Below are 18,019 nucleotides of genomic sequence, written 5' to 3'. Positions count from 1 at the left end.
CTATCCGAATAACACCTGTGCAGCCCCCGAGAGAGCCGGCCGGCGGTGTGCCGCTCCCCTGCGGAAGTGGGGAAAGTGGCTAGGGGGAACCGCCCTTCCACGGAGGTGGAAGGGTCGGTAGCCAACCCGGGAAGAACCAGCAGCAAACCCGGGGAGGGCCGAGAAGACGAAAGAACAGCGCAGGGTCCTGTGTCGTTCCTCCACGAAGAGGGGGAGCGACATAATGGTGCCGTGACTCGGATATGAAGCCTAGGCAGGGTTTAGTGTTGTTCCTCCACGAAGACGGGGAGCGACAGTCCTCACTGCTACCCAGGAAGGCAAGTCAAACATTACTGTTATCCCAACTTCATAAATGTTGACATGAACTCCTAGACAGAGTCAGTGATTTGTGCAAGACTGTACACTAGGAACTGATAAAAAAAAAAAACTCCCATCTTCCAACTGAAAACTCCATCAGATTTTCAACAAAATACATAACATCTTATTAGCCAAGAATGCACCTAAGTCACTTTGCTAAAACTCCTGCCAAAAATTGTTCTAAAATGTACTTATACATCTGGTTCAGGAAGTTATGCTAAACATATATGAATCTTTTTGATAGCATAGATATAAAAGAGCCTCATCTGCTTATCATTAGAAAGAGCTGAGTTATTATTACATATGAGTTTCATTATAGCAAAGATACGGAATTTAAAAAAAAAAAACTATCTATGTCGTGAGATGGGTATGAGTATGTAGACTGTCAAAGTCTCTTTCATACCTGGAATCCTGAGTCAGTAAACCCACTGTTCTCAATGTATTAATGTTCTCACTGGGATCTCCTCCTCTGTCCCTTTTCCTTCCCACTACATCATTGTCCACATATCCTACTGCACAATTTCCAGGGAGTATCCCGCTGTAAAGTATCAAAGCCGCACTCACGGTCTCTAGTGTCTACTTTAAAAAGAGTAAGATCAGCTTTTTGAAACCCTTTTTATTGAGTACTCACACATTTGTAGCACAGATGATGCCAATGAAATCACCCTCAACAGGTTCAGTGTCACCCTCAAGTGCCAGGATCCCCTGAAGGACACAGGACTGCTGCCATTTCTTTTAAGCAGAAGACATTTTGAAAGGATTCTGAATTTCTCACTCCACAGAAAAAAAATAAATGTACAGCTTCTACATTAAACCCTGATGAGAAGAAGGCAATAGATAAAAGGAACTATCTATGGCCGTAACTAAGAAAGCAAAAAAATATATAGGTAAAAGAGCCTGGATATTTTCATCAGACAGACAGACATATTGCTCATCTGGTGATTCACTCCCTAACTGCCCGCCACAGTCAAGCTGGCCCAGCCCAAAGGCAGAAACTAGAAATTCAGTCCAGTTCTCCCTGGTAGATGGCAGAGATTAGGTACTTGAGCCTCCCAGTTTGCTCATCAGTAGGAGACTGGAATCAGGAGCAGATTCCAATCCAGACCCTCTTGATATGGGAGGAGGGCATCCCAACCGGCATCTTAACCGCCATGTCAAACACTTGATCTGAGTCTCTTATCAAAAAGAAGTGTCTCTACCTTTTTTGGTTCACCTTGAAGGTTCCTCAAAATACTAGAGGAGGAGGTACATGTTTGGAGTATTGGTTAAGTTGCCACTTGGAACACTCACATCTCGTGTTGGACAGCTTGAGTATGTGCTGCAGCTCCACTTTTGGTTCTAGCTTCCTGCCAACATGCGGGAAGCAGCAGGGGAGAGCACAAGCAGTTGGGTCCCTGCCACCCACATGGGAGATGAGGATTAAGTTCCAGGATCCTGGCATTGGCCTGGCCTGGCCCTAGCTGTTGCAAGCATTTGGGGAGCAAACTAGTGGCTGGAAACTAGCTCACGTGTTCTCTCTCTCACTGAGTCTGCCTTTCAAATAATTTTCGTTCAGCAAAAAAATGTACAAAAATTCTAGAAAACTTTGTTGTCCACAGATAAAGGAGAAATTAGGCACATAGATGAGAAATAGTGGGAGATTATTCTCCTACTTAGGGCTTTCAGACTTTTTACTTGAATAATTTTCAAACTGAGTAGTTTTGATTATTATCCATTTCAGAAGGGCATCGAATTTCTCACTAGAATATATAATCTATAAAGAGCAATTGCTTGATTGCATCAAAAAATTTCTCTAGAGACATCAACCAACTGGCTTTTCAAGGGAATGGCCAATGGTAGACTAATTAAAACTTGAACTCAGAATGCCTTGAGCGCATAGACTAAGACTGAGCATGCTCTCTTGGCTGACTCAACTTCTGTCTTCCTGAGAAGCCACCTACTACATTATTGTTGCCTCTGCCTTGTGTTTCGATCCCCACTCTGGCTACAGGAATTTTTTGATCTACTGGTCATAATCTGCTTACACATCTCTCTTTTCAAAACAACATTGACAACACGTGGTAGAACTTCTACATTGTATGTGCATTGTGCAGGGAAATAGAGGAAGACCCATTGGAGTCTACATTTCCTTAATGTCCACCAAGACTCTGGGATCTTCTGGAGTATCCAGGAAACAGGCTTATAGTCCCTTGGAAACAGCAAGGTCTCCAGTAACAGTAATGTTACCAAGGCCACAGGTGTGGAAAACCGGTAGAAAATCTTATACTTTTCCACTATTATACCGTCTAGCATGTATATTCTTTCCTTCAAAGAGACACAGCATTAGCAATGATATGGTCTGCAAATACAGGGCTGAAATTCCCATGTGAATTTAAGAAAAATCAGTTGTAAAATTAATCTGTTGGACATCAATGAGAACAAAAACATTGTAGCCCCCCCCCAAACACTATGAAACTGAAAATTAGTGAAAGAGGCCAGATCTCAAATAGTACATACACTATGAGTCCACTCATTTGAATTTTAAACAAGAGTAAAATAAACATAGTGCCTCCCCTTGTGGAAGAGGAGGTGAGTGATTGGAATGGAAAATAGATGGGGCTTCTGAGATATTGCTTCTTGACCCGGGTTCTGATTACATGGGGTTAACTTAGTTTACTTGAGCTGTGTATTCACTAATGGATTCATATCAACTGAAGGAAATCTAAAAACTTGCCACCAATATATTTTTTATTATTTAATAAATGTGAATTTACAAAGTGCAACTTTTGTATTGTTGTGGCTTCCCCCCCCCACCTCCCTCCCTCCCGTGGCCCTCCCCTCTCCCACTCCCTCTCCCATCCCGCCCTTCATCGAGTTTCCTTTTCAATTACCTTCATATACTGAAGATCAACTTAGTATACACTAAGCAAGGATTTCAACAGGCTGCACTCACACAACCGCACAAGGTATAGGGTATTGTTCGACTAGTAGTGTTGTCTTTAATTTTCATAGTAGAACACATTAAGGACAGAGATCCTATGTGGGGAGCCTGTACCCAGTGACTCCTGTTGTTGATTTAACAATTGGCACTTTTATTTATGGTGTCAGCAATCACCCGAGGCTCTTGCCATGAGCTGTCTAGGCTGTGGAAGCCCCTTGAGTTCACTGACTCTGACCTTGTTTAGTCAAGGCCGTATCACAGTGGAGGTTCCTTCCTCCCTTCAGAGAAAGGTGCCTCCCTCCTTGATGGCCTGTTCCTTCTGCTGGGGTCTTATGCACCAGGATCTTTCATTTATATTGTTTTTTTGCCACCGTGTCATGGCTTTCCATGCCTGTGAGACTCTCATGGGCCTTTCAGCCAGATCTGAATGCCCCAAGGGTTGATTCTGAGGCCAGAGTGCTGTTCTTGCCACCAATATTAAATATATTTTGAATGTTGTTAGAGTCAAAAAGTGATGCACTAATGAATCATGGATTGATTGAAAATTAAAATGTTCCTAAAAGCTTAAAAGGGAAGAGATTTTAAAAAGTAAGCCAATGAAGACAATAAGAAAAAGGGTGAGCAATAGTACACTGAGAACTAAGTGTGGAACTACAATCGGTTTCATAATGGTGGAAAATAAATTCCATGAATAAATTTAGGAGGAAGAATAAATGCAAACGGTTTAGAATGTCACCCCTCAGCCACAGGCTTCATTTTACAGATGAGACTTAAGGACAGAGAAAAGCTACTTGCTCAAGATGAACCCTGCTGAACAGCAAAATGGAAACTATAACCAAGTCTCCTCAGGCCACCCTCTCCTTTGTAGAACATGAGAACAGTAGTTCAACTCCATCTCACCATCTGACTTTACAGTAAAACAACAGATCTGATAACATGGCAGGTTTACCAGGGTGCAGGTGGATGGCTGCCGTGTGGCCAGGCAGATTTCAGGGCTCTGGTCTCTGGATATTCCAGCAGTGACTTACCAAAGGTTGCAGTGAGTTCTGGGATGGCATGGGAAAGCCGTGCCAGCTCCTCCTGATACTTCAAAGAAGGAGCCTGGATCAACTGATCGAGATTAGTAACTCAGAGCATTTGCAACACCAGATCCCAAGCATGAGCTGGCCACAAAAGGTGGCCTGAGAAATTGCCGATTACAGGCTATACTTAAATACAAAGAATAATTCCTGTAAGCTGATTTGCAAGAGAGACAGACAGGTCTTCCATCTACTAGTTCGCTCCTGGCCAAATCCCCAGAACTCCAGCCAGGCCTCCCAGGTGCATTAGCAGGCAGCTGAATCAGAAGCTTGCGCTAGCTAGGACTTGAGCCAGGCACTGTGATGTGGGATGCAAACACCCCAGGCAGCGGTTGAACCCAATGCACCACAGCATCTACCCCACAATGAATACTTTTGAACATCAACTATCAGGGGGTAGACCTTGTACATGTCTGTGAATACTGTGTGCCTTTGACTAGGTCAAACAAAACACTCCCTCTCAAAAGGCCTCTGTGGGAAAAGTATCTTGTAGGAGAAGGAAATCCAACATGTAAGAAGCGAATTCCATTTTTCGTGTTTCCTAAGCAATAGTTAATACTAGAGAATTCAAACAGGTGAGGTTGTGTAGGCAGAGTTTATCAACAAGGGATTAAGTCGCATGAGCAGGAATATTTTACAAGGCAGAGTCAACAGAAATGAATTGACAGATGGGAACAAAGGGGGAAAAGCCACTATAATCCAAAAGTTTTACTTTGGAATTTTATTAAATAAAAGGTAAAAAAATACAAAAACCTAATCCCATGGAAATGATCCCTGTCCATTAAAAGAAAGGGGCACTGCTTCTATCATTTCAAGTTTTTTCAGCAGCTAAAAAACAGGGTACATTCAGTCACTTGACAAAAGGTGGGAACTAGAAAAACCATCAAATGGCAACAGCAGAGAAAAAAGTCATGGCAATGACTATGTAAGAAATCAGAAAAGTCAAAGGATCTGTTAGCATCTGTTTCCAACATATTGTCAATACAGGAATCTCTGCTCCACCCATCATGCAGTTCACAGGTTCTATTAGACTCCACCACACACACAGTAATCCCAGAACCTGCACAGACCAGGGTCTAGGGAACCTTCCTCTTGACAACCTGCATTTGCTGCCAATGTGAGGCAGAATGGGATGGTTGTCTGCCAATTCCCTGCAGGGGGACTAATGGCTGAAACTAAGTATGGCTTTCAAAATCTCGCTGTTGCCTAAGCCATTGGTCTGGGGATCTCTTCTTTTGAAAGCTTTTCACAACTCAAGGGCTGTGGACATTAAGAGCCCACGTAAGGATAGAGCCATAAGAATTGAAAATCATGCATCTCTGAGGACATCAGGCATCTGATGATGAGCAGACCAAATTAGTTACATGTTGGTCTTTGTGCACACTCTTTCAAGGTTAGGAGACCAGGACCAGAAGATATGTGAATTGCTCTTGTACTCTGGGGTCCTTGCAGAAGTGGACAGAGTGCCTAAGTAGCTTACAGGTTACACGTGTCAGTGCTTAGTTTTCCATTATAAGTTGTGGAAGTATCCAGAAGTTTTTGCCTCTGGTAGATGCATACTTCATGACACAGAATCATAAACCCTTGATAAGTTCTGTGGGAGATGACATCCAAAAAAATGTCCCACTCAGTGCCCAGGTGCCTGCTCCTGCTCCAAGTGGTCTTCTGCATCACCCTATCTTCGTGCCCATCTAAGGGTGCTGTGAGAGTGAGGCATTGATGCTTTGTAATCAGTAGCCTCCCAAACAGTAGGTCAAGGCCCACCCTGCAGGTATCATGCCCCTCTAAGTTTTATAAGTTACGCAATTTCATATAAACATTGTATCTGACCATCAACTGGCAAATCTTTTATGGCTGTGACATATACACATAGTATCAATCAGCTGATTGGATTACAGTGATCATGGCACTTTAAGATACATAATGCGGGTTGCTGCTTCTAAATCTCACCTCTTAGATATCCTCTCTAAATAAAATTAAAAGCAATCAACACACCACCTGGAAACCGTGCCTCCTCAATCCCTTATCAGTGTGGCCTTAATCCAAGACATTATCTCATCTGGCCCATCTCCCATCCTTCTGTCCAACCGTTTTGTGGTTGTATCACTCAAGGAATGTCCCTTATGCATGCTTTTGGCTTTCACTCCAAGTTCCACCTCACAACTGCCAGCCTTTTCTGTCTCCAAAGCATTGCCCAATAATATAAACATTGAGGTTAGATAGACAAGGGAAGGTATAATTAAATATGAGAGCCTGCTATAAAGATATTTAATTGATGAAGCCCATATCAATGTGGCCAAATGGAGCTAGATCCCAAAATTCAATTTTTATATATCTACTCAGCTGGGGTTCCTGGCAAGGGTCTGAAATACCAGTTCTGTCACTTACATGGCAGTAATACTACTCTGGTTAAGCTGTACCAACTAATTTCCCATTTTCAAAAAAAAAAAAAAAGACAAATACATGGCATATACTTTCCAAGACACAAAGCCTGAGTGCTTTGTTTGCCTCCTCTTTATCATTTCTCATAAGACTCAACAATAACAAATCTGTCTGTACACAGACTCACCCACACAAGTGCTCATATATGCTTCTCTTTGTAATCCAGTTCCCCCTTCATCACCAGACATCCTTGATCCTTCTTGTACAGGCATCTTCAATCCTTAGCTACAGCCTAATCTCCCAATAGTCTGTACTCTGAAATTTCGTCAAGGCCTTTTGCAAAAGCCAGAGATCAAAGATGTACTTGTATGACTTTCGTGAGCTCCGAAGCTCTCCGTTTCCCATCTCCCAAGGATGTACAGAGAGTAAATTATTACCAGGGTTCCCTCAAGTTCTGAAAAATTATCCACAGATTTTTCAAGAATGGAGGGTGCAAAGGTTGAAATAATTAGCTCATCTGTCTTCACAGCTACGAGTTCTTCACCCCCTGTGTCATTTTCTGCTCCTAATGGTTTCCTGTGGCAACAAAAGTCCAGAGCCTTCTTAATTCTCGATCAAGAAAAAATGTGATGTAATTTATTGGCCTGAACTATAAAATTCTTGAGATCAGGGACAATCTTTGGGTCCTTAAAGTCTATAAAGTAGTCCTTATCTTCTCAATTATTCCTAAACTATCAACTGGAATGCTTCTTCCAGGGATGTTTACAATTAAAATTTTATCTCAAAAAGGAAGGAAAATGTCCTCTCCTATTAAAACATTTCCAAGAGGACTAAGGTATAGAGGATATATTTTTTTTTTGCAGAGCATTTTAATATCCCTGAAGAAAAATCATATTGGTTGGCTTTTTACAATCTGAACATGAAGCAGGTTAGAGGGTTAGAAGTCGCTCTAACAAAGAGAACCTATGAGACAAGGCCAACATTGTGGCACGGCAAGCTCAACTCTCACTGGCAATGCTGCCTTCCTGTAGCAGAGCACTGGTGTGAGTCCCAGATGCTCTACTTCTGATCCAGCTCTCTCATAGTGCACCTGGGAAGACAGCACAGGAGACCCAAGTACTTGGGTCCATGCCACACATGTTGGAGACCCGGATGGGGTTCCAAGCTCCTGGTTTCAGCCTCACCCAGCCACAGGCATTGCAGCCATTTGCACAGTGAGCCAGTTGATTGAAAATTCATCTGTTTCTCTCTTTCTCCCTCCCCCCTTTCAAATAAAATCTTTCAAAAAATATAGCAACCCATGGTACCGTGTGCAGGCTATTCCTTTGTGTAGCAGTCAGAATCCTGTGAAGAAAGAGAAAATCAGGATTTGAAACTCACCTCAAAAGTGCTAGGTTTACTAAAATACTATTTAGGGGAATGCAGTGGATAATCCAGTGGTCTAAGACTAGCACTTAAGGGGGTCATAACCACTATTAGGCCTAAAAACCCAAGGGCTCAGGCCACCCGACCAGAATTCCTGCCATCCTACCATGACTGAGGCTCATGTTGGCCAAAGTCAGCTAGAAACCAAAGGGCAAAAGAACCCATCTCCTGGGAGGCAGTCCATACACATGAGCCTGCTAGGACAGAGCAGGAAGAGCAAAGAGCAGAAAATGGGCCTCGATTGGCAAATGGGAAACAGCCAGGCTCACTACTCCAGCAGCTCCCTTCTGGCACGTTGTAGCAGGAACAAAACAATTCTGACCCCATAGTCATAAGAACTTACGTTCATCTCTAGTGTCCACAGGTGTATCCCTTGAGGATGAGAGTCCCCAGTCCCCAAACTTAGGAGAAAATATTCCAGAGTTTGGCATTCCTCCTGAAGCCCCTCTCTCATGTCTGAGCCTCACCTGCGGTTGGCAATACTGTATTCTAAAACCTTGCTTTGTTTCAAGAAGTCTCTCCACTGCAAAAGCCAGTGGTGCGAGCGGCTGATTGGGTAGGCCTCCACACACAGCCTGGTCGCGTCTCAATCCCCTCGGAGGATGTGCAACTCTCTACACTGACTGAAGATGCCGAGTTCCATGTTTGTAGGGGCCTTTTCAGGAAGACAAAAGAACCTGGGTGTCTTCTAAGCTCAGATTGATCTTTCGAAGAGAAAGCCACTCAGGGTAGCTGCTTTCAAGTGGAGCTTGCTTGAAAGAAACAGTGCTTCTCCCTAGAGGGCTTTACCAAAAACCCAACTTGAGAGATCGGATAGGACCCCCAGCACAGATTCTCTTCCTCCCTATTTTCTCCTTTTCATCACATTTTACTTTGCCCATAAAACAGGCATCAGACTGTAGAAATTAAAGTCCCATCTCAGGCTTAATGAACTCTCATTTCAGTACTGATGAAGTAGTTGGCAGCAATGTGGAATTGTTTACTCTTTGCTGAAATGAATGCAGCACCAGAATTCATAGGAAAGCAACCTTCCTTTCCAAGAAGCTAATGGAACAGGTTTTGAAAAATCCCTTTGAAACTTACACCAAAATGATCACAGATTCTGCATTAGTAAGAGGCCTCAATAGTACTCTTTCCTGTGTAAAATGTCCTCCTTGCTTGGAAATAAACTGTCAAAGGACCATAGGTTTTACTACAAAGATGGGCTGAAGACAAGCCAAAGTGATGTCAGATTTCATGGAGTCCAAATGGGTCTGTCAGACTTGTCTTTAGCTGCTTGGTTTGTGGCGATATTTTTCATCGAGGTACTAAATAGATCTTGGTGATAGAAATGTAGTGAGCAACCCAGAGGTACATGTGACTCACTGTAGTAAATACGTGCTAGAAGGTATGCCCACCCTGAGCGCCATCTCCATAGTCCTCTTGTCCTTGAGATGGGAAATGCTGAGGCTGTGCCAGTGCTCTGCTCTCATCACTCATTAACCACAGCTAATTGAACTTAAAGTGGACACTTGACACAAGGAAATCAGGGTCTAGGTTGCCAGCAAAACACTGTCCCTTCACTATTAGGTATTGAAAGGTGAGGCCAAGTAACTGCAGGTGAGCATAAGCCGACTGAAATTTCACTGAGGGCCACTGTGTACAGGCAGCTGTGCCATAAACATAGAGGAACCATCAGCCCTGAACAGTAAGAGATTAACAGGTATAAAAGCCCAGGGGATTCCAAAAAAGAGATGCATACAGATAGGAGAGGTACGCCTTGGTTTATGTGGATTCCCCAAGTCTCATTTCCAGTTGTTAATTAGGCCTGAATGTGCGTCTTTCTCTGAGCATCTTGGTGATGTCCTTGTATTGATTCAATAAATGTCTCCTTTTGCTAAACCTGCTTTGGATTTTAGCGTCAGAATCATCTGTGGACATGATTAACTTTTGAATACCCAAATTGAGCATCTCAGAGCTCTAGTTCCCAGAAGCAATGCCATGCAGGTACAGGGTTTCTTACAGAAGTGTTGAGCCTGGTTCTCGCGTATCAAGATGGAGTGCATCAAAGGGAATCTTTCTACAAGATCAGAGAAGGCAAGGCAACTGGTAATCTTCAACGGCATTTGGAGTTACATGAGGCATGCTAATCCCTGGCATTGGAGTGGGGTTTCTTCGAGGGACTTGTTCCCATACGCTGTTCTTTGTCAACACTTTACATTCAGCAGAACTTCAAGAGATGTGTTTACATTTTGCTTGTTTTATGTGTCAGCCTGAACTTCATTTCAACCATACCAAGCTATGACATATAGTGACCCTATCAACTCTCACTTGTCTACTTCATCCAGGATAAAACATTGATTTAAAACAATGCCTTATAAAATAGGTAGCAAATTCTACAAAATGACATGAAGCACTTAAAGTTTTTACATATTCTACTTTAGTCATCCTTCCAGGAATCCTGCAAGTTTGGTAAAGAGAATATTAGTAGATTCATTTTAAGTGGGAAAGGCAAGGCTGAATAAGTCAAATGCAGCTTCCTAAGGCTTTTCAGCAAGTACATGATTGAATAGGACACAAATTCTAAAGTTCTACCTCCGGAACCTGTGTTCTTTCATTGATAGAAGAAGTGAGAATTTTGTAGAATGTCTAAAATGCGGTCTTTATTGCAGGGAACATGTGTTCTCACTACCATGTTTCCCATCAATAAAAGTGGACAGTAAAAGTACATCTGACTGTTCATGCATTCCTACCACCTAAAATAGTATTGGAATATGTGAAACATGCATGGGTTGAGATGGGTTTCCCAAAAGCAAATGCTGAGTTAAGATTCGTAGGAAAATGGATTATTAGGCAATATTCCAAGGAACTACTAGAGAACTAGGACATGGAATTCAGAAAGGTAGGAGACCGAGCAAGGATAGGACCTTATCTACCCAGGAGGATAACTTTGGCTTCGGCCCTCAGGGGAGTTCTAGAGAAAGTCTAAGTCACCGCTTAGAGATGTCCCTATAAGGGTGCATGATAACTGAATTATTTATTCCTTCCCATCTGCGCTATTTGAAGGGATGCCCACGGAGGGGTGCAAATTCCCTGGGACTTTTGTTTCTTCAGGCGAAGAAGTATTGGAACCTTGCAAGCAAACCTTTGATAATGTGACACAGATGCTGGCTTCTGCAGATAACACCACCCCAGGAGTAATGTGCGCAACAATGGTCAGAAGATCCGAGGGAACACGGACAAAGCACTGATGGCATGCGGTGCAGTGCTCAGCGAGTGGTTACTGAATGAAGACAGTTGAAGAAGGAGGGAAACAAAAAGGAAGGGGTGAACAAAGACAGGAGGGAGGAACACTGAGTTTCAGGTACTCGGTAACATTACTTAAGCTAAACATCCTAGCACTATTTCCAGGCGGAGACTTTTTCCTCCATTTTGCTGGTGAAAGAACTGAGGCTCCGAATGGTTCCATAGTTTGCATAAGGTCGCACAGATGGTCATGGTAGAGCCAAAATTCACAAAGCCTCTGCACTTGCCACTACGCCACACACTCACGCTGAGCTCATCACGCACGTGCTCTCTGTCCTCCTTTTCCACCTCATCAAGAGGGAACTCCCTCAGGTCGTGATGTGGATCACTTTGCCACCTGCCATATACCTTTGTCTTCTGCACAGATCTTCTCTTAAGCTCTCAGATCTTGTCTATTTGAATGGGATCAGAAAGAGAGAGTTGGACATACCAGTGACTACATAAAAAGTGGTGACACCATTCCCTGTGCAAAAGCAGTGAAAGATGCCAAGGCCTAATGCAAAGTCCAGCCTCCTCAACTCTCCTGGCATTTTCAGCAGACTGCAGTTTCCTGAGAATGTCTGTTTTCCAGAGCATGTCTGCACAGAATGTATGAGCCAAAACCTCCTAGGGATTTTCCATCGCTTGTTTATATTGTGCCTGGATCTACTCAAATGAGTTTATTATAAATAAGATAGATGATGGGGTTTTTTCAAGAATTGAGACTGAAATTGGTTTTAAATATTGTTTTCAGCTCTAAACTAAATATAAATGGCATTTAGACTGATTGCACTATTAGCAGGTAAAGGGTGCTGAGTTTTTAAGGGATTACAACCTGATTTAATATAATTATAAAGCCAAATTACAATCAGAGGGTTTTAGTAGGAGGTTAGAAGCAGCAGCTATTTCCTTTTTCTCTGTATAATATTCAAGCCTATCGCATGAAACATACAATTTCCCTTTCAAAAGAGGAGAAAAGGAAATAGAATTGTAAATGTTCCCCAAGCTTAGTGATCTCTAGGCTCCTCCTATCTTTCTCCACCAGTCTTCATTGTATCCATCCAATTTGAGTCATTAAACATCCTAACCATCCTCCTAACTTTAACTCCGTAACAGGATTAATCAGAGGTTAACAGGGTTGGATTATGTCCATTAAGGAACTGCCCCAAGGCTAAACTGTGAAATCAGATTGGATTTCATCTTTGTTTTCATTTCCTGTGCCCTCTTAGCCTTTCAGTGCCCTGCTCTTGCCCCATCAAGTCTGCAGTGTTCACACTCTGACGGACTAGCGGTTGCCGGTCACTTCAACAGCACAGCCTTCTCAAAGGCACTACCTTTAGAGTGGACCGAAAAGGGGGGGAAAGTAATGTTTAACCTGAAAGAGACTTTGTGAAGCTTCTCAAAGCAGTCTGCATAGGCTGTGATCTTGTCCACTTATGGGCTAATTATACAGATGCAATGCCTCCTTTTAAATCTCTTTTTAATAAGAAGCTTAAACACACTCATTATCTCATCTTATCAATGTGACAGTGAAGTTGGTTCCTCACCATAGTAGGAAAAAATGTAACTCTAGCACAGATCACTACTCCACATACTGTGTCTCTGTTAATCTTTCCTTTTAACCATCACAATCATCTCAACTTGATCCTAGCCTAACAGGCAGCTGTCCACACAAATATAACTAAGTCTCACAGAGCCCAGTTTAGTGCAGAAAAAATATCTGGCCAACCTAGAGACTCATGAGCAGTAACAAATGACTGTCACTTTAAGTCAGTAACTTTGGAATAGTTTGTTACACAGCAAGAGCTAACTGATACAGGGCTTGGCCCTCATCATGAGGAAGCTAACCATGTGAAGAGCTTACACATACCAAAACAAGTCCCTTAGAAGAGACACAGTCTTGTACTATGAATAACCAAATCAACTAAGCATGTATGTGTGCATACACACATAATATTACACAATGAATTCCATTATTATTTCTCAAACATGAAAGGATGAGTTTGGATACTAACCAATTTAGGAAAGGTTAGATTTGAAATTATTATTCTCTGTTACATGAAGATTGCCAAACAGCCCATTCAGCTTCTACTATCTTTGCAACTTTTTATTATTAAAACATACTCTCATTGTTTCTTACTGCGGTATAGTATTCTAAAGAATACATATCCCATAATTTCTTTATCCAGTCTACTGTTGATGGGCATGTAGGTTGGTTCCAGGTCTTGGCTATTGTGAATTGTGCTGCGATAAACATTAGGGTGCAGGCCGCTTTTTTGTTTGCCAATTTAAATTCCTTTGGATAAATTCCAAGGAGTGGGATGGCTGGGTCGAATGGTAGGGTTATATTCAGGTTTCTGAGGAATCTCCAGACTGACTTCCATAGTTGCTTCACCAGTTTGCATTCCCACCAACAGTGGGTTAGTGTCCCTTTTTCCCCACATCCTCGCCAGCATCTGTTGTTGGTAGATTTCTGTATGTGAGCCATTCTAACCCGGGTGAGGTGAAACCTCATTGTGGTTTTGATTTGCATTTCCCTGATTACTAGTGATCTTGAACATTTTTTCATGTGTCTGTTGGCCATGTGGATTTCCTCTTTTGAAAAATGTCTATTGAGGTCCTTGGCCCATCTCTTAAGTGGGTTGTTTTGTTTTTGTGGAGTTTCTTGATCTCTTTGTAGATTCTGGTTATTAACCCTTTATCTGTTGCATAGTTTGCAAATATTTTTTCCCATTCTGTCGGTTGTCTCTTCACTCTCCTGACTGTTTCTTTTGCAGTACAGAAACTTCTCAATTTGATGCAATCCCAATAGTTGATTTTGGCTTTGACTGCCTGTGCCTCCCGGGTCTTTTCCAGAAATTCTTTGCCGGTGCCAATATCTTGAAGTATTTCTCCAATGTTCTCTAATAACTTGATGGTGTCAGGTCGTAGATTTAGGTCTTTAATCCATGTTGAGTGGATTTTTGTGTAAGGTGAAAGGTAGGGGTCTTGCTTCATGCTTCTGCACGTGGAAATCCAGTTTTCCCAGCACCATTTATTGAATAGACTGTCCTTGCTCCAGGAATTGGTTATAGATCCTTGATCAAATATAAGTTGGCTGTAGATGTTTGGGCTGATTTCTGGTGTTTCAATTCTGTTCCATTGGTCTATCCATCTGTTTCTGTACCAGTACCATGCTGTTTTGATTACAACTGCCCTGTAGTATGTCCTGAACGAAATCCAGTCATTTGCAACAAAATGTAGGAATCTGGAACACATCATGCTGAGTGAAGTAAGCCAGTCCCAAAGGGACAAATACCATATGTTCTCCCTGATCGGTGACAACTGACTGAACACCAAAAAGGAAACCTCCTGAAGTGAAATGGACACTATGAGAAAAGGTGACTTGATCAGCATAGCCCTGACTGTTAATGAACAACTTAATACATTATCCCTCTTAGTATTTTTTTTGTCTGCTCTACTTAATATGACTGGTTTAATTCTGTAATTATCACACAGTTATTCTTAAGTGTTGAAAATTAACTGAAATGTGATCCCTGTTAAACATTCGAGTGGGAATAAGAGAGGGAAGAGATGTATAATTTGGGACATGCTCAAGCTGACTTGCTCCAAATGGTAGAGTTAGAAACATACCAGGGGATTCCAATTCAATCCCATCAAGGTGGCATGTACCAATGCCATCTCACTATTCCAAGTGATGAATTTCAGTTCACAATTGATCATAACGAAAGGACTAAGAGTCAAAGGGAGCACATAAACAAGTCTTGTACCTGCTAACACTAACCGATAGAATAAATAAAGGGGAGAGTGATCCAACATGGGAAGCGAGATACTCAGCAGACTCATAGAATGGCAGATGTCCTAAATAGCACTCTGGCCTCAGAATCAGCCCTAAAGGCATTCGGATCTGGCTGAAAAGCCCATAAGAGTATTTCAGGCATGGAAAGCCAAGACACTCTGGCAAAAAGATCTCTGTGAGTGAGATCCCAGTGGAAAGAACAGGTCTTCAAAGAAGGAGGTACCTTTCTCTGAAGGGAGGAGAGAACCTCCACTTTGACTATGACCTTGTCTAAACAAGATAAGAGTCGGAGAACTCAGAGGGCTTCCATAGCCTTGGAAACTCATGACTGGAGCATAGGGAGATTACTGATGCCATAGACAGGAGTGTCAATTTGTAAAGTCAACAACAGGAGTCACTGTGCACTTACTCCTCATGTAGGATCTCTGTCCTTAATGTGCTGTACATTGAGATTTAATGCTATAACGAGTACTCAAACAGTATATTTCACTTTGTGTTTCTATGGAGGTGCAAACTGTTGAAATCTTTACTTAATGTATACTGAACTGATCTTCTGTAAAAAAAAAAAAAAAGAAGAAGAAGAAGAAATTATCAATTCCCAACTTGACTCTCACTGGGATTAAACATGACAATAGGTCTGCTCTGATTTCATCATCATTTAAAAAAATCATCTATTATTTTTCACTTTATGTTTCTGTGTGGGAGCAAACTGTTGAAATCTTTACTTAATGTATACTAAGCTGATCTTCTGTATATTAAGATAATCGAAAATGAATCTTGATGTGAATGGAAGGGGAGAGGGAGTGGGAAAGGGGAGGGTTGTGGGTGGGAGGGACGGTATTGGGGGGGAAGCCATTGTAATCCATAAGTTGTACTATGGAAATTTATATTCATTAAATAAAAGTTAAAAAAAAACATACTCTCAGCTATGAAATCCTTCAATCATGTGGCCCAGAGATGTTTTCCTGTTCCTATTTTCTACATATCAATTATTCTGGGTGAGAGGATGAAAATGGCAGATCTGAGTAGACTCTAAAGATGTTCATTATGTGAGTTCTGTCCAAAGCAAAGCCCTTCCTCCATAGCTGATACCCAAACTACTCATAATTTATGCCCTTAACTATTCCTTGCTTCAATAGATGTCGACTCTGATTCCCTGGCAATTTTTCCTAGAAATCATTGACATTTTAGAGGCCTACTTATTTATTACAGTAAATTGGCAGTTTTGTCAGCTGGAATGAGGAGTAGGGATTTTCCAAATAGTAACATTGAGTTTGGTGTTTTTCTAGGATTGATATGTGCCTCTCCAGTTACCTTTAGGCGCTATAGTTCTTGAAATATTTTAGATTATCATCTGAAAAGTTTCCAAAGTGCTTTCAAATCTCATGTCATCTTCATAACCATATTAGAGAGGGAGAACTAAGAATCAGAAAATTCAATTGGCTTTACCCAGGGACGTACTAGATACTTAAATGGCAAAGACCCAATTGATCACCACTTCCACTTATTTTTCAAGGCCAGTTTTAAATGTCACCTCCTTTGTGAAGCCTTCCAGACTCCATGAGCAGAATTAGAGCTTCTGTTCTCAGCTGTCCTATAGCCCTTTATGACATTACCATGTATTCTAGTTACTGTGATGATGAAAGAACTATTTCCATCTTATCCTAAGTGCTCAGCATAGTACTAAGAACTGTCCAATATGTTTAGTCGATGCATTAATTAATTCACAGACAATGACGTGTTTAGTATAAAACATGCAAACATCCTCTGGCAGTACTATAGGGAAGAAGAAGAATTGCAGTAGACTGAATTGAAATGGAATCCTGCTTTTGACACTTAGGAACTATGTCACCTCACTGAATGTCCATTTCCTTACCTGCCAAGGGTTTCTTCTACAACCACATGGTTAAGGCTAGTTTCCAACAGTGCCCTAACACTGTATTGAGAGAATGGGAAAGAGATAGGAAGCAAACATAAAGTCAGAAAGTGACCATAGTTTAAGCATGTGAGAAGAATTGTAATTTAGAAATCCTACAACCATATTTCTAACTTTATTTAAATTATTTAATTATTTCATCATTCACAGTATAACTTTCAGCCTACCATGGTGTATAAAATGTTGGGCTTGGGGCATGTACTTAAATGAAAGCGTACTATGTCTAGTCCAGTATAGTGTTGGGAGGGTGGGGGTATTTCTGAATGTCCCACCTTTTTAAGAGTTACTTATTTGAAAGAGTGACAGAGAGAGCTGTTTTATCTACTGGTTCATTCCCTAAGTACTTGTAACAGCCAGACTAGACAAGGTCAAGGCCAGGATCTAGGAACTCCATCAATTCTCCCATGTGGGTGGCAGGAACCCAAGTACTTGAACCATTATCTGCTGCCTCTCAGGCGCATTAGCAAGGTGGTAGATTGCAAGTACAGAGTAGCCTGGACTCAAACCAGGCACTCTGATGTGCAGCTTAGCCTGCTGCTCCATACTGGCAACTGCATATGTTGTTACTGGTAGGACCTCAGGTAGGAAACTGTTTTTTTCCAACAGCAATACCTGCTTGTATCAGTCCATTTTCCATCACTGTAATGAAACATCTGAGGCTGGCTAACTTTGTTGTTTTTGAAAGGAAGCTTATTTAGCTTGCAGTCCTAGAGGTTCAAGGTCAAGGAGACACATCTGATGATGACCTCCTTACTGGAAGAGTTCTAAACCTATACATCACAACAGATGGAGAGTACAGGCATCTCTCTATAACCTCTGTTGTCATAAAATTCTTCAAGATTTATTTTGTGTATTTG

General features: G+C 41.8%; 1 long non-coding RNA gene across 8 annotated transcripts in view; it reads left to right on the top strand.

Annotated features, from left to right (window-relative positions):
- Window positions 1-18,019, top strand: part of LOC149119544 (uncharacterized) — a 170,148-nt gene that overhangs the window by 130,045 nt on the left and 22,084 nt on the right. For 3 of the 8 annotated variants that reach the window (XR_016228096.1, XR_016228095.1, XR_016228101.1), the window contains exon 3: window positions 11,323-11,506. The exons of 3 other annotated variants lie outside the window; for them this stretch is intronic. This is a non-coding gene — a long non-coding RNA (uncharacterized LOC149119544). Of the gene's footprint in view, window positions 1-11,256; window positions 11,507-18,019 lie in introns of all 8 variants that reach the window. 2 more of the 8 variants (XR_016228097.1, XR_016228099.1) reach the window with 2 other exon arrangements.

The sequence above is a fragment of the Oryctolagus cuniculus genome, chromosome X, assembly GCF_051225735.1.
Source record: "Oryctolagus cuniculus isolate XC-2025 breed Fujian yellow rabbit chromosome X, ASM5122573v1, whole genome shotgun sequence".
Classification (NCBI taxonomy): domain Eukaryota; kingdom Metazoa; phylum Chordata; class Mammalia; order Lagomorpha; family Leporidae; genus Oryctolagus; species Oryctolagus cuniculus.
Note: the sequence above shows the minus strand (reverse complement) of the source record. Positions and strands in the feature narration are given on the sequence as shown.